Source organism: Scyliorhinus torazame, chromosome 6, assembly GCF_047496885.1.
Source record: "Scyliorhinus torazame isolate Kashiwa2021f chromosome 6, sScyTor2.1, whole genome shotgun sequence".
In the NCBI taxonomy this organism is placed as follows: domain Eukaryota; kingdom Metazoa; phylum Chordata; class Chondrichthyes; order Carcharhiniformes; family Scyliorhinidae; genus Scyliorhinus; species Scyliorhinus torazame.
In genome coordinates, this window is record NC_092712.1 from 323,469,040 (window position 1) to 323,482,570 (window position 13,531).

At 50.1% G+C, this 13,531-nt stretch overlaps 1 protein-coding gene across 1 annotated transcript in view; it reads left to right on the forward strand.

Moving 5' to 3' along the window:
• Nucleotides 1-13,531, forward strand: part of LOC140425880 (cadherin-18-like) — a 1,051,878-nt gene that overhangs the window by 267,660 nt on the left and 770,687 nt on the right. The window contains exon 2 of the mRNA XM_072510257.1: nt 5,332-5,491. The gene's annotated coding sequence lies outside the window, so the exon portion shown is untranslated. The remainder of the gene's footprint in view (nt 1-5,331; nt 5,492-13,531) is intronic.

Here is a 13,531-nt window from a genome sequence, read left to right on the forward strand (position 1 = left end):
AGTGATGTCGAGTTTGCCGAGTTTACATTCTACAAATTAAATATTTGAATATCTTTAAAATGGCAAACGGATTCATCCAATTGAACGTTGATGATGACTCGCAAAGAATTTCAAATGTTAACTTGGTTTCTCATGCCAGCGCTTATTGACAGATTTATGTTATTTGCATCTATATGTTGCCTACATTAACCCAATTATATAATCACAGAGGCCGTTCGGCCCATCGAGTCTGCACCGACACGTGAAGAACACCTGACCTGTCCACCTAAACTCACTTCCCAGCACTTGGCCCACAGCCTGGAAGGTTCTGATGAGCCAAGTGCTCATCCAGGTACTTTTTAAAGGATGTGAGGCAACCCGCCTCTCCCCCCCCCCCGCCTCCCAGGCAGTGCGTTCCAGACCCTCACCACCCTCTGGATAAAAAGGTTTTTCTGCAAATCCCCCCGAAACCTCCTGCCCCTCACCTTGAACTTGTGTCCCCTTGTAACTGACCGTAAGGAGATGAGCTGCTCCCTATCCACCCTGTCCATGCCCCTCAGAAACTTGTCCACCTCGATCAGGTCGCCCCTCAGTCTTCTCTGCTCCAGAGAAAACAACCCAAGCCTATCCATCCTCTCTTCATAACTGAAATGTTCCGTCCCAGGCAACATCCCGGTGAATTGCCTCTGCACCCCCTTCCAGGGCATATAATGGCTGTAATTCACCAGCCATTGGGTTTCTCATTTCCCACTGGTAGTGCACCCCCACCCACCCAGAGGCAAGCGGGGTGAGTAGAGATTCCGCCCGCCAGTGAAGAGCGCACCACCGAGAAACATGCGGCTGGGGACTGGAGAATCCAGCTCATGATATGGGGTCTGATGGGGATCTGATGGAGTTCTCTGATGGGGGATCTGATGAGATGGTCTGATAGGGGACTACTAGATCTCCGTGGGGGTGAGTCCATCAGGATTTGTGATCTGGGGGGCGTGGGTCTCTCTGATGCACTTTGCGGGCACCTACATTACATGCTTACCCCCTTGACCCACCTCAAGGGCCATTGCGTCAGGGCCACAGTGAATCAACAATGCCCAGGTGAATCCCAGCAAAGAGGGTTGGAGCATTGGGGTGGAACAAAGAACAAAGAACAAAGAAAAGTACAGCACAGGAACAGGCCCTTCGGCCCTCCAAGCCTGCGCCGACCATGCTGCCCGTCTAAACTAAAATATTCTACACTTCCGGAGTCCGTATCCCTCTATTCCCATCCTATTCATGTATTTGTCAAGATGCCCGTTAAACGTCACTATCGTCTCTGCTTCCACCACCTCTTCCGGCAGCGCGTTCCAGGCACCCACTACCCTCTGTGTAAAAAACGTGCTTCGTAAATCTCTTCTAAACTTTGGCCCTCGCATCTTAAACCTATGCCCCCTAGTAATTGACCCCTCCACCCTGGGAAACATTTTCTGACCATCCACTCTGTCTACGCCCCTCATAATTTTGTAGACCTCTATCAGGTCGCCCCTCAACCTCCAATGTACCAGTGAGAACAAGTTTATTCAATCTCTCCTCACAGCGAATGCCCTCCATACCAGGCAACATCCTGGTAAATCTCTTCTGCACCCTCTCTCAAGCCTCCACATCCTTCTGGTAGTGTGGCGACCAGAATTGAACACTATACTCCAAGTGTGGCCTAACTAAGGTTCTATACAGCTGCAACATGACTTGCCAATTTTTATACTCAATGCCCCAGCCAATGAAGGTAAGCATGCCTTATGCCTTCTTGACTACCTGCTCCACCTGTGTTGCCCCTTTCAGTGACCTGTGGACCTGTACACCTTGAACTCTCCTACTGTCAATATTCTTGAGGGTTCTACCATTCACTGTATATTCCCTACCTGTATTAGACCTTCCAAAATGCATTACCTCACATTTGTCTGGATTAAACTCCATCTGCCATCTCTCCGCCCAAGTCTTCAAACAATCTAAATCCTGCTGTATCCTCTGACAGTCCTCATCGCTATCCGCAATTCCACCAACCTTTATGTCGTCCGCAAACTTACTAATCAGACCAGTTACATTTTCCTCCAAATCATTTATATATACTACGAACAGCAAAGGTCCCAGCACTGATCCCTGTGGAACACCACTAGTCACAGCCCTCCAAGCAGAAAAGCATCCTTCCATTGCTACTCTCTGCCTTCTATGACCTCGCCAGTTCTGTATCCAGCTTGCCAGCTCACCTCTGATCTCGTGTGACTTCATCTTTTGTACCAGTCTGCCATGAGGGACCTTGTCAAAGGCCTTACTGAAATCCATAGAGACAACATCCACTGCCCTACCTGCATCAATCATCTTTGTGACCTCCTCGAAAAATTCTATCAAGTTAGTGAGACACGACCTCCCCTTCACAAAACCATGCTGCCTCTCACTAATACGTCCATTTGCTTCCAAATGAGAGTAGATCCTGTCTCGAAGAATTCTCTCCATTAATTTCCCGACCACTGACGTAAGGCTCACTGGCCTGTAGTTCCCTGGATTATCCTTGCTACCCTTCTTAAACAAAGGAACAACATTGTCTGTTCTCCAGTCCTCCGGGACATCACCTGAAGACAGCGAGGATCCAAAGATGTCTGTTCAGGGCTCAGCAATTTCCTCTCTTGCCTCCTTCAGTATTCTGGGATAGATCCCATCATGTCCAGGGGACCTATCCACCTTAATATTTTCCAAGACGCCCAACACCTCGTCTTTTTGGACGTGACGTGGGTGGTGGGGGTGGGGTAGGTGGTGGGGTGGGGGAGGTGGTGGGTGTTGGGGTGGGGGTGGGGATTGTTTGCTGCTGCAGGGGCTGATGCGTAAACACCCCCATCTTCCATCCGCAGCGTAAATAATTGTGCGTCAGGTTGTTTTGCGCCATCTTCCACGGTAGGGTGGGCGTGATGGGGGCTTCACATTACTGACCCACTGTTGAAGAGGAAAGATGGAACTCCTCAAGCACATTGAGGCTGGAAAATTAACCTCCTCAATGGAATTGAGACTGGGAAAGCCACTTGATAGATGCTCCGGCCACTTACTGCTGTGATGATCCAGGGCCCAGGTTCACTGGCCGCCTCCACCCCAAACTACAAATGCAGCCCCAGGCCTTCTCCAGATAAGTCCCGATTTCTGCATGAAATGTGGGTCCTGATGTATCCTGAACTGACATGTTTCCCACTGCTGCAATGGAGAATTGGGCATTGGGGAAATATTCTGCTCAGGCCTTCCCGCCCCACCCCCCCCACCCCCATCCCATCAGCGGGATGCAAATCAGTTTCACGCTGGCCTCCAGCAGGATTCCCAATTTGCCATGGTGGCACCAGCAGAAGATCCCGCTGTAATTTCATGCTGGGGTGAAACTGATTTTTTGGACCTCCCACTGAATTCTTCTCTCGCCACCCGCCATTGATCTCACCCACTAATGTGTTCAGCAGGTCGGTTCGGTGGGGACTACACTTGATGCAGCGATGCGAGAAACAGACCTCTCACACTGTAGAAGATCGAACACGGTTTTATTGAACGATAGAACTAACATACATATTTAACTGTGGGTCGATACTATACTGAACTGACTGGAGACCTTGTACTAGCCTGACCAGACTTACTAGCTACCGCATGGTGTTTGCTCTGTGCCAGCTCGTGGACTCTGACTGTCTCAGTGGCTGGGTCCCGAGAGAGCGAGAAACCTAGTGCCCGCTGGCTTTATAGTGGTAGTGTCCTGTCTGGTGATTGGCTGCACTGTGTTGTGTGCTTACTGGTCATCGTGTGTGTCAATCACTGCTTGTCTGCATCTCATTATATACATGCGTGGATATTATGACACCCACGGGGGAGAATTCTGTCCACTGTGGGAAGTTCTGGACTCCTTATCTAAGGATGAATTTAAATGTGTCGGAGGCTCTTCAGAGGAGGTTTACTGGATTGATACCTGGAATGTGCGGGATGTCTGAAGGGAATAGGCTGCAAACTGTGTTTGTTTCCACTGGCGTTCAGAAGAGTGAAGGGTGATTTGCTTGAAATCCTAAATGGTCTTGGGAAGGTGGACATGGGAAAGATGTTTCCCCTTGTGGTTGAGACCAGAACAAGGGGGAGCTGCTTTAAAATGAGGGCTCTCCCTTTTCGGACAGAGATGAGGAGATTTTCTTTCTCTCGGAGGGCTGTGCGACTTTGGAACTCTGCCTCAGAAAGCGGTGGGGTCAGGGGTCACTGAATATATTTAAGGTGAAGGTGGACGAGGGGTGAAATTCGAACAGAGCTGGCGGGACGGGGATTCCCGCTGCGAGCGGGGGGGTGCCGGGAAACAGGGCTGGCGGGACGGAGAATCCCGCCCCACAGGCGAAATTCTCCGGAAACGGCGCGATGCCCGCTGACTGGCGCCCAAAACGGCGCAAATCAGACGGGCATCGCGTCGCCCCAAAGGTGCGGAATGCTCCGCATCTTTGGGGGCCGAGCCCCAACCTTGAGGGGCTAGGTCGGCGCCGGACGAATTTCCGACCCGCCAGCTGGCGGAAAAGGCCTTTGGTGCCCTGCCAGCTGGCGCGGAAATGACATCTCCGGGCAGCGCATGCACGGGAGCGTCAGCGGCCGCTGACAGTTTCCCGCGCATGCGCAGTGGAGGGAGTCTCTTCCGCCTCCGCCATGGTGGAGACCGTGGCTGAGGCGGAAGGGAAAGAGTGCCCCCACGGCACAGGCCCGCCCGTGGATCGGTGGGCCCTGATCGCGGGCCAGGCCACCGTGGGGGCACCCCCCGGGGCCAGATCGCCCCGCGCCCCCCCCCCCCCCAGGACCCCGGAGCCCGCCCGCGCCGCCTTGTCCCGCCGGTAAGGTAGGTGGTTTAATCTACGCCGGCGGGACAGGCATTTTAGCGGCGGGACTTCGGCCCATCTGGGGTCCTTCAGACATCCCGCCCATATGTGTACTGCAGTCGTGGGTTAATCTTTGCTTGCAGTCTAGGTTGGAAAACAACATTTCTGGTGAATAGATGGAATGACAAATAAACTCAAAGTCTAAACAAATTCTGTGAAGAGTTTTGAAAATGCAGAGTAACTGAACCTCGTCACCATCTCTGATTATTCTTGGCAAGATTTGGAAGATGGATCTGAAATGAGAAATGAAAACTGCTCCCGTGGGTGGATTTCCAATAGCTCAGATTAAACATGTGTGAGACAGCAAATCTTTCTGTTATTGTATATTACACGAGATTTACAAACAGAATACTGAATTGCTTCAGCTGCTTGTCTGGCAGTGAGCTCCTTCATGTCTGTGTCCTGCTGATTCACACTGATTCCCTGATGATTAAGGCAGGTTTTCTTTTCTTTACAGATAACAGGATACATACAGCACCTCGTCAGGAAGGTAGATTTTAAAGTGTTTAATGATAGAGACTTCTAAGAAAACATCTTGCTGAACTGGACAACTTGCCATACCTGTGCACAGCCTGTCAATCCATCTGCAAATCCGAAATAGCGGAGTTGTTCTTGAGGTAAATGTTGTACTTTGCAGTTATAATTCTGATCGTACCTGTATGAGTAATGCCTTAAGATTCTACAGTTTGCCAATAAAATGATATAAGCATCACTTTCTGTTAGGCTCCAAGCACAATTTCAAATCTAAATCAGGACACCATAGACAAACAATATTGGGTGGGACTTTCACAAAACTAAACTATTGTAACAGCTAAATAGATCTGCTATGTGTGAGCTAACTATCCTTGTTAAAGGATGAGCTTTAATCCAGGGAAATGACAATAAAACAACTGTTTAACTTTCAGTGGAATGATCAATGACATTCAATGGGATTCAGAGTTTTTTTAATGCTCACAATCAGAAGATACGAGTGGGAGTGGATTTTAAGGGGTTACAGAAACATTTCCGCATGTTGTCTGAAGCAAGATTAGAGGTGAAATAAAACACCATCGAAAGCTTCAAGAAATTCTGAGTTTCATATCCAGAGACATTTAAATATGGCAGCAAGCTCAGACCGATTTATGCATCGAGTATAAGAATTGGCAAGTCATGTTGCAGCTGTATAGAACCTTAGTTAGGCCACACTTGGAGTATAGTGTTCAATTCTAGTCGCCACACTACCAGAAGGATGTGGAGGCTTTAGAGAGGGTGCAGAAGAGATTTACCAGAATGTTGCCTGGTATGGAGGGCATTAGCTATGAGGAGCGGTTGAATAAACTCGGTTTGTTCTCACTGGAACGAAGGAGGTTGAGGGGCGACCTGATAGAGGTCTACAAAATTATGAGGGGCATAGACAGAGTGGATAGTCAGAGGCTTTTCCCCGGGGTAGAGGGGTCAATTACTAGGGGGCATAGGTTTAAGGTGAGAGGGGCAAGGTTTAGAGTAGATGTACGAGGCAAGTTTTTTACGCAGAGGGTAGTGGGTGCCTGGAACTCGCTACCGGAGGAGGTGGTGGAAGCAGGGACGATAGTGACATTGAAGGGGCATCTTGACAAATACATGAATAGGATGGGAATAGAGGGATACGGACCCCGGAAGTGTAGAAGATTGTAGTTTAGTCGGGCAGCATGGTCGGCACGGGCTTGGAGGGCCGAAGGGCCTGTTCCTGTGCTGTACATTTCTTTGTTCTTTGTTCTTTGTTCAATGTAATGACAGCTGGAATTCAATGTGCCGATTTAGACAGCCAATAGAGAGAGGATATTGAAGCCAGGGAAAAGGGTCAATGAGAATTATGTAGGACGAAGCCGGGTGCAGTTACCTTGTTAATTTGATAAATTAAATATTAATTGAGGCAGAAAATTCAAGGGGGATCTCATAGAAATATTCAAAGTTTTGAAAAGGTTTCAACCGATAGCCAAAAGGACTTTGAGTTGGAGGCTAGAGTCTTACATAGAATATAGAACATTACAGCGCAGTACAGGCCCTTCGGCCCTCGATGTTGCGCCGACCTGTGAAACCACTCTAAAGCTCATCTACACTATTACAAGGGGAAGTTAGAAGGTGAACTGGTTGGATTACCTCAGTCTGTCCAATGATTTCTGTATTCCTGTTTAAATGAAGAGAATGGTGAAGTGCTATTATTGTTCCAACCTTTTCCTTAACAGGTCCCAGAGTTGTTCTGGGTGAGGCATTAACCACCAAATGTAAATTTGTATCAACAGCCGCTGCATAAATTTGGGATTAAAATTCCCTCCCTTCCTCTAACTGTGCACGTTACTGAGGCACAAAATCATTTTTATCTTCATTATCTGTTCACTGACGTCATTCACAACAACAATTCCCAATCCTGCAACACTTCAACAGTAATTTGAAAACCAAATGTGTGCCTTTTACTATTTTCCAGGTTAGGTGGACAGGTGCAGAAGGAGATCAATGATTGGGTTAGATCGTATGAAGGTTAGCTTTCTCGGGCCTCAGGCAGGAAAGGGTGAGGGATCCGTGCCACCATCTCTGGCCCCATTGGTGACCCACCCACTAGGTTCTATCCCTGTCCCTTGTAACCCCCTCCTTCCTCCACCTCCCCCACCCCCCAACCCCAAGAGTTCCCTTCCCTCACTTTGACCTTTTAAAAACAATCATAAGACAAATGAGCAGAATTAGGCCACTCGGCCCATCGAGTCTGCTCCGCCATTCAATCATGGCTGATATTTTCTCATCCCCATTCTTCTGCCTTCTCCCCATAACCGCTGATCCCCTTATTAATCAAGAACCTATCTACCTCTGTCTTAAAGACACTCAGTGATTTGGCCTCCACAGCCTTCTGCGGCAAAGAGTTCCCCAGATTCACCACCCTCTGGCTGAAGAAATTCCTCCTCATCTCTGTTTTACAGGATCGACCGTTTAGTCTGAGATTGTGTCCTCTGGTTCTAGTTTTTCCTACTAATGAAAACATCCTTTCCACGTCCACTCTATCCAGGCCTCGCAGGATCCTGTAAGTTTCAATAAGATCCCCCCCTTAAAAACTCCAATGAGTACAGACCCAGAGTCCTCAACCGTTCCTCATACGACAAGTTCTTCATTCCAGGAATCATTCTTGTGAACCTCCTATGGACCCTTTCCAAGGCCAGCACATCCTTCCTTAGATGCGGGGCCCAAAACTGCTCACAATACTCCACCTACAGTTGTTGACAGGGCCCTCAACAGAGTGCGGTCTATCTCCCACGCCACTACCTTCTCTCCCTTCCAGAAGAAGGATAGAGTCCCCCTCGTTCTCACATTTCATCCCACCAGCCTCCCTATGCAAAGCATAATCCTCCGCCATTTCCACCAGCTCCAGCGTGATGCCACCACCAAACACATCTTTCCTTCACTCCCTCTGTCAGCATTCCGCAGAGCCCGTTCCCTCCGAGATAATCTAGTCCACTCCTCCACCATACCCAACACCTCTCCCATCACCCATGGCACCTTCCCATGCAACCGCAGAAGGTGTAACACTTGCCCCTTTACCTCTTCCATGCTTAACATCCCTCTCCTGGTCGCAAGTCTGTTGTGAGGCTTGAGGGAGGGGTTGCATTTAATCGGCCAAGAAGGTGTCGTGTTTGGACCCTGCCAGCTTCCCACCTCTGCCCACTGAAATCCATGGTGGGAATGTTCATGGATGGCCTTCTTGCCTGATTGCTAATTGAGGTCCTTAAATCAGCAATGGCCACTTAATGGCTTCATTCCACTGCCAATGGTGTTTTATCGCTGGCAGAGGGTGAGGGAAGTTGCCATATGGGAAGCCCAGGACCTGCTCCCGTGTTGAGTGCAGAGGAAGGTGTTGGCTGGAGCAGGGGGGGGAGAGGAATCATTTCCTGATCGATAAACCCTGCATCGGGATGGAGCAGCCTGCTGTGGCATTCAACTGCCCCCCCTGATGACCCCCCTCCCTGGCCAGCATTCTCGAGCAAAGTGGCCCCCATCTCAACCTCACACAACTGTGGCCTGGAATCCCTCAGTGATCCCTGGGGGACACATTATCAACAGCAGCCGCCACTCTCTGTGTGTAATAGAGAGATTCTGGCATCTGACTGGCCAGCAGTTCTCAGGGGATGGCCTTTGGGGTCCTAAATCCTGCAGAGGGGCTTCTGCAGGCCTATTAACTGCCTGATGAACACTTAATTCCAGTGGACCTTCCCCGGTGGATTAACGTGGGGCACCTGAGGTTCTCCAGCCAGTGGGAAAATCTCCCATCAGCAACATTAAATTCGACCTGACGTGAGAAAAAAACCCAGTCGTGAAGAGCTTTATATTTAGAGGCCTGAACACCGGCTGCTCCCGGGACTACGGCACTCGTCAGAGGTCATAGGCGAGATTCTCTGACCCCCCGCCGGGCCGGAGAATCGCCGGGGGCTGGCGTGAATCCCGCCCCCGCCGGTTGCCGAAGTCTCCGGCACCGGATATTCGGCGGGGGCGGGAATGCCGCGCTGGTTGGCGGGCCCCCCCGCGCGATTCTCCGGCCCGGATGGGCCGAAGTCCCGCCGCTAAAATGCCTGTCCCGCCGGTGTAGATTAAACCACCTAACTTACCGGCGGGACAAGGCGGCGTAGGCGGGCTCTGGGGTCCTGGGGGGGCCGCGGGGCGATCTGGCCCCGGGGGGTGCCCCCACGGTGGCCTGGCCCACGATCAGGGCCCACCGATCCACGGGCGGGCCTGTGCCGTGGGGGTACTCTTTCCCTTCCGCCTCCGCCACGGTCTCCACCATGGCGGAGGCGGAAGAGACTCCCTCCACTGCGCATGCGCGGGAATGCCGTCAGCGGCCGCTGACGCTCCCGCGCATGCGCCACCCGGAGATGTCCTTTCCGCGCCAGCTGGCGGGGCACCAAAGGCCTTTTCCGCCAGCTGGCGGGGCGGAAATTCGTCCGGCGCCGACCTAGCCCCTTAAGGTTGGGGCTCGGCCCCCAAAGATGCGGAGCATTCCGCACCTTTGGGGCGGCGCGATGCCCGTCTGATTTGCGCCGTTTTGGGCGCCAGTCGGCGGACATCGCACCGTTTCCAGAGAATTTTGCCCCATGTCTCAAATAGGAGGCCGGGTGGCTCAGTGGTAGAACCCCTATCGCAGGACATGTTGGCCACGGAAGAAGCGTACAATGTGGTTCAATGGGCTGATAATAATCAGATTGCAAATCCCTCCACAACTTCCCTCAGTATTCACCAAAGGTAAAACAAAAGTGGCCTAATTCTCCGTCCATTCAATCGTGGCGGGATTCTCTGGTCCTGCCGGCTGTGCACCCCCGCCTGCGGGCTACCCGGCAGCATGCGGGGGCTGGGGGGGCGGTTCAAATGGGAAATCCCATTGCCAAGTGGCAGGAAGAGAGAATCTCACCGCCTGTGAACGGGTGCAACACCTCCCGCTGCAGAGAAACATGTGGCTGGGAGGCCGGAGAATCCGGCCCAGGATATGGATTGTGATAACATGGCCGGAATTCTCCGTCCGCTCACGCTGGCAGTAGCCGTGGGGCTTACTCGGATCGGAGAACCCAGCCCATGGGCGGAAGTCTCCGAAACGACGCGATGTCCGCCGACTGGCGCCCAAAATGGCGCAAATCAGTGGGGCATCGCGCCGCCCCAAAGGTGCGGAATGCGCCACATCTTTGGGGGCCGAGCCCCAACCTTAAGGGGCTAGGCCGGCGCCGGAGGAATTTCAGCCCCGCCAGCTGGCGCGGAAATGACATCTCCGGGTGGCGCATGCGCGGGAGCGTTAGCGGCCGCTCACGGCATCCCCGCGCATGCGCAGTGGAGGGAGTCTCTTCCGCCTCCGCCATGGTGGAGACCGTGGCGAAGGCGGAAGGGAAAGAGTGCCCCCACGGCACAGGCCCGCCCACGGATCGGTGGGCCCCGATCGCGGGCCAGGCCACCGTGGGGGCACCCCCGGGGGCCAGATCGCCCCGCGCCCCCCAGGACCCCGGAGCCCGCCCGCGCCGCCTTGTCCCGCCGGTAAGGTAAGTGGTATAATCTACGCCGGCATTTTAGCAGCGGGACTTCAGCCCATATGGGCCGGAGAATCGCGGGGGGGGGGCCCGCCAACCGGCGCGGCGCGTTTCCCGCCCCCGCCGAATATCCGGTGCCGGAGAATTCGGCAACCGGCGGGGGCGGGATTCACGCCAGCCCCCGGCGAGCCGGGTCGGAGTATCTCGCCCCATGCCTCAAATTACTCAGATACCCCTGATCCCCAAACCTTACTTTCTGAAATCGCAATCTTTAAGGGATTGAAAACATGGCAGTGGTTAAATTTCATTAATTTTGCAATTTTGGAGCCTTTTAATGATGCGAGCAGTATTTTGAATAAATGTCAGCCGGGAGCTGTGGCTACATGCGGGAGGGATGTAGCTAGGAAATATTCAAAATTAATTGGCCCTACTTTTAAAAATAGACCAGTCATCCAGTACTGGGGTATAAGTTGTTTCTGCTGAAGCAACAGTGTTCACTTATATCATCAACGCGCGCGAGCTTTGAGCTGCAGACAGCTGGTTTTCCATAAGGGGCTGGTGAGGTGCCTCCATCGTGCTCAGATTTCTGACCAGCCGTTTGATGGAAATGCAGCTGCAAATGGAATTAGGAACCACTGCAAAAAACAAAGAATTTGGCCGAGATTATTAAAGTTAATAATTAATAATTCCGATAATTAATTTCCATGGGCAATAAGCTACAATGTAATTATAACAGATGTAGTGGAGGAAGATCCCTGAAGTATTGTGTTGTTCCATCTGTGCTCCCTGGGCAGTATTGGGGTGTGTGCATATCTGCCGATTCAGAAAGGAAACTGATACAATTCAAAGACATCTCATGTGTGTAAAACCTGATTGGATTTTTAGGAAGCATTTTTTGATGATTGAATTTTGGTAATTGTCCCTGAAAATGTCATCTTCTGTATGGTAACCATGTGAAAGAATATTATGTAAGAAAAGAAAGGGGGGAAAAATGTAAATCACTGAGGGACTAGCTATGAATGGAAGGGTTACTTTGATCCGGACCAAGTACAGCCCACCAAAGACAGTTTTCTAGACAGGATCTGTGTGACATATTACTGGAATTACTAGAAATATTATTGTTTTATATATTATGTACAAGGCAAGAATAAAGGAAACTGTCTCTTTAATAAATGATACCCATTAGTGTTTTCACAATCACTTCATCACACGTCACCTTTTACTATTGCTTGAAGACTCATTAAAATAACGGCACCAGATGTCAGTTGTTTTTATGCTATTTTTACAATCATTTTGGTAACATACAAACATTGAACCCATTCTGGGTTTGAAGCGATGTGCCATTTTATAATACCCTTAAGAATGATTAGAGTTACTTCCCCTCAGACTGTGGGAAGTATCATTGTTTATTGTCTGTTTATTGCTGTGTATAATAGAGAAAAGATATTGAAAACATTGATTTATGCTCAAAATAACCTTTGGAAGATAACCTTGGTGAATTGGGTAAGCAACAACTGCTGAAATAGAAATGTTGCGTTTTACCTTTTATATCTAATTCTCTTGTTCAGTGTTGGTTTTCTGCTACAGGCTGAAAGTAACATTAATTTGTAACGCTGCCATTTCAAAGTTTATTATGAGCCTAATGATGCTGCCATCTTCGATACTGATGGCTTGTGCTCCAGAACTTGCCGCGCCCCTAGCCAATTTGTTCCATTATAGCGACAACACTGGCATCTACCCGACAATGTGGAAAATTGCCCAGGTGTGTCCTGTCCACAAAAAGCAGGACAAATCCAACCTGGTCAATTACCGTCCCCATCCATCCACCTCGATCATTATCCAAGTGATGGAAGGTGTCATCAACAATGCTTTGATGTGGCACTTACACAGCAACAACTTGCTCATCAATGCTCAGTTTGGCTTCCAAGTGGGTCACCCAGCTTCAGTTCTCATTACAGCTGGTGCAGACATGGACAAGGGAACTGAATTTCAGAGGTGAGATGAGAGTGGAAGACCTTAACATCAAGGCAGGAGTTCACTGAGTGTAACATCCAGGAGCCTTAGCAAAACTGAAGTCAATGAAAATCTGGAGAAAACCCTCCACTGGTTGGAATCATAGATGACACAAAGGTGGTTGTGATAATTGGATGTCAATCACCAGGAACAGAAAGACCTTGGTGAATATGGACATAAGTCATCGAAGATGATGAATGTGCAGTTAAGAAAGCCTATAGTACCTTAGGGTTTATTAATACGGGTGTTAAGTATGAGAGGAAGGAGGTCATGGTGAACTTGTTTCAGACATTAGTTAGGACATATCTGGAGACTATGTCCAGTTCCGGGCGCCATACTTGAGGTAGGATGTGAAAGCATTGGAGAAAATACTGAGGAGATTCAAAAGAATGATTCCAGAGATAAATAAATGTAGCGATGAGGAAAGACTAAAGAGGATGGGACTGTTTTCTTTGGAGAAAAGAGGTCTGAGGGGAGATCTGACAGAGGTATTCAAGATCCTGAGGGGTCTGGACAGGGTGAATAGTGAGAAACGGCTCCCTCTCAGGGAGCATCAAATACTAGAGAGGTACAGATTCAAAATATTTGGCAAAAGGAGTAGAAATGTTGTAAGGAAAAAAAAATTCACCCAGAGGA